General features: G+C 45.2%; 1 non-coding gene across 1 annotated transcript; it reads right to left on the bottom strand.

The window, feature by feature from the left end:
• Window positions 1–413: 413 nt before the first annotated feature.
• On the bottom strand, window positions 414–495 carry TRNAL-UAG. The gene has a single exon. It is a non-coding gene; the product is annotated as a tRNA-Leu (tRNA).
• Window positions 496–3,672: the final 3,177 nt, after the last annotated feature.

Below are 3,672 nucleotides of genomic sequence, written 5' to 3'. Positions count from 1 at the left end.
TCTCCCCCCCTGCCGCCTCGGAGAGAGCCATCCGTCCAACCCAGAGCCCAGGAAGCCGAGGGCATGTCAGTTGCAGATGTCCATTGCACAGACGTCGCTTTGCTTTTTTAAAGAACCGGACCCGGGGGGGGGGGGGGCAGGCGGAGTAATAACCCTGCAGATGAGTAAGGATAAAGTGGAGGGGGGGAGAGCATTAGCAATCGCCCCCCCCCCGCTCCTTTCCTCTTCAATTTTCCTTTCTTGGAATGGGGGGGGGTGTGTGCAGTGGTTCGGTGCACGTTGCCCATCCAGACACTACACCGTATCGAGCAGTTAAAGAGATTTCTGCAGCAGCATCGCTCTTTTGCATGTCAAAACCGAGAAAAGGCTCGGGGGGGGTTAATAAAAATTTAGACGGGTAAGAAAATACATTCTGGCAGCGGTGGGATTCGAACCCACGCCATCGAAATGACTGGAGCCTAAATCCAGCGCCTTAGACCACTCGGCCACGCTACCACTTGACTGTAACAGCAACCCTGAATATTATATAAAAGGAACGCCGGTCGCCCGCCTGCTCTTTCCTTTCCTTTCCTACATTTTTTGGATGTATCTGCTGCCAAATGGTCGTCGCTTTTGTATTGCAACGTTATTTTCCTGCTCCCTGCCTGGGAACGGCCTGAAATGTCTCCGCTGAGAGAGCCGAGGGCAGGGCCAAAATGTTATTTTCATGTCAAGGACCTCCCATAATTTTCGGAGCCGGTTGACGACATCTCAGCAGGGAAAGGGGGGTGGGGGAGAACACTTACCTGCACTGCACAGTAATATGCAAAACAAAGGAAACAAGATACCCCCCCTCAACAGTTTTTGTGAAGCTTTTCTTGAATTTAATGGCGTCCTAAACGTGGAGGCTCTACCGTCCTGCTGTAGCCAATTGCGACCATGAGGTGGCGATCGTGCACCAGCTTGTTTTCCCAGGTAGTTTTAAATCCCCGGTTTTGCTTCTCGGAGTTTATTTAACTCCTGTGCAAATACAACCAACAAGAAGACTGAAGCCCACTTCAGGATCAGAGGTGGTATCCTGAGAAAATATTCAATGCTAGGAACACGGGGGAGGGAGGGAGGGAGGTTCAGTTAAAACAGCGGGGCCCAAAAGCCAAGAAACAAGAGTAGAGCAGCCCCTGATGATACCGGGCAAAACAGAGAGAGGAGCAGAGAGAGAGAAAGAGAAATCGTATGTAAAGTAAGCATGGTGGCAGTTCACAACAGTAATACTAGGAGATACCATGATGTTCCCAACTTCACAACCCTTATGTAACAAATGAAGCGGGAAAGAACACTCTGGTCCCTGTTCAATGTTAGTGGTAGTTGTTGTTGTTGTTCAGTCGCACAGTTGAGTCCGACTCTTCGCGACCCCATGGACCAGATCCCGCCAGGCCTTCCTGTCTTCCGCCGTCCTCTGAAGTTGGCTCAATTTCATGTTCGTTGCATCGATGACACTGTCCAACCATCTCATCCTTTGCCGTCCCGTCTTCTTTGACCTTCAATCTTTCCCAGCATCAGGGTCTTCTCCAGTGAGTGCTCCCTTATCATTGGGTGGCCAAAGTATTTGAGCTTCAGTTTCATTATCTGGCCTTCCAGGGAACAGTCAGGGTTGATTTCTTTGAGGATTGACTGATTTGATCTCCTTGCAGTCCAAGGGACTCTCAAGAGTCTTCTCCAGCACCATATTTCAAAAGAATCTATTCTTCGGCGCTCGGCCTTCCTTATAGTCCAACTCTCGCAGCCATACGTGGCTACTGGGAATACCATTGCTTTGACCATGCGGACTTTTGTTGGCAGGGTGATGTCTCTACTTTTTATCATGCTGTCTAGGTTCGCCATCGCTTTCCTCCCAAGGAGCAGGCGTCTTTTAATTTCATGGCTGCTGTCACAGTCTGCGGTGATCTGGGATCCCAGGAACGTGAAGTCTGTCACTACTTCCACGACTTCCCCTTCTATTTGCCAAGGAGTGATGCCTTGATTAGGATGCCATGATTTTAGTTTTTTTGATGTTGAGCTTCAAGCCCACTTTTGCGCTCTCCTCTTTTACCCTGAGCAAGAGGCTCTTTAGGTCCACTTTCTGCTATTAGAGTCGTATCGTCTGCATATCTGAGGTTGTTGAACTTTTACCCAGCAATCTTAATTCCCGCTTGTGATTCCCGCTTGTGATTGTGTAGTATGTAGTAATAATAATGTATCCACCATTCCCACTGGGACTCTAGGAGGATTACAAGCATGATTTTTTAAAAACAACAACACCTTTTTCTTTGTAGGTGATAACAGCAAACCTTGAGTTGAACCTGGTACCCAATTTGTAACCAATGGGATGTCTACAGAAAGGGAGAAATATGCAAATTCTTCATAATGTCTTGTAATAGCCAGGCCTGTGGCATCTGTACCAGCAAAATATACAAGCCAGCATTGTTGGGGGGGGGGGGGGTTTTTTCTTGAATTTAGATAGAACAGAGCGGTGGTGCAATGAATCTACTTGGGAGGTGACTTTTGTTAGGGATTGATTCAGGTGGGTAGCTGTGTTGGTCTGAAGTTTGAGTTCAGTGACCAATAAAGTTTTATTCTGGGTATAAGCTTTTGTGTGCATGCACACTTCTTTGAAAAGCAAAAGCTTATACCCAGAATAAACCTTCGTTGGTCTTAAAGGTGCCACTGGAGTCAAACTTTGTTCTTATTCTTTTCCTACCCTGATGGTCTTGCGGTCTTAAAAAAAACACACAACATGTTTCCATGTATTGTTTGTTTTTCCTCCCTGTTCTACAATCCCAGCCCAACTGCATTATTTTGTCTTACTAGGAGTCTTTGCTGTTGCCGCAGTTACATCTAGGTTAGGTTACTGCAATGTGCTGTATGTGGGGCTGCCCTTGAGAAGAGTTCAGAAACTTCCGTTGGTATAGACTGCCACAGCCAGGAGGTTGAGACTGGAGTGGGTCGTAGAGACCATATCCTGTCATGGGGCATCTACACAGGCTCCCAAATGGTTTCATTCTGGGCACAATTCAAGGGCCTGGTCTTGACCTTCAAAGCCCTACATCATTAGGGACAAACATACATTTTTTTTAATTAAACTTTTTATTTATTTTACAAATATAATACAATATAAGTCAGGTTAACAGTAATCAAACAGAGCATAAGAGAATAGCCAAGTGTTTACAGAACAAACATAACACATGCCTGAGTAAAATTGTATTCAGTCTAATGGGTTTTTTCACATGGGTTATATTGTGTTTAAAAGTATAATAAGTTTTTAAGGTGTTCATTCTTCGGGATAATTTCGTTTTCAGCTAGATATTGGACTACTGGGAACCAGATTGCCTGGAAGTTTTTTGCATCATTTTGTGGTTGTGAACGGGTCATTTTTCCATAAATGAAATGTTCCCACAAATTATTTTGCCAGTCATATAGGCTAGGTGTGACGTTTCTTTTCAATTTCTGAGCGATTGTTATCCTGGCAATAGCTAATAGAGATGAGATTTAAAATTTTTGTGCTTTCCTTTCGCAGGTATCTGGAAGTATATCTAGGAGGACCGTCTCTGGAAGTGCAGGTAAGTCAAGACCTACAATGTTTTTAATTTGAATCAGGATATGAGACCAGAATGAAGGGACAAACATACATGAAGGACTGTCTAATCCCTTTTGAAC

Source organism: Gekko japonicus, unplaced genomic scaffold (genome assembly GCF_001447785.1).
Source record: "Gekko japonicus isolate JY-2015 unplaced genomic scaffold, Gekko_japonicus_V1.1 scaffold384, whole genome shotgun sequence".
Lineage (NCBI taxonomy): Eukaryota > Metazoa > Chordata > Lepidosauria > Squamata > Gekkonidae > Gekko > Gekko japonicus.
Note: the sequence above shows the minus strand (reverse complement) of the source record. Positions and strands in the feature narration are given on the sequence as shown.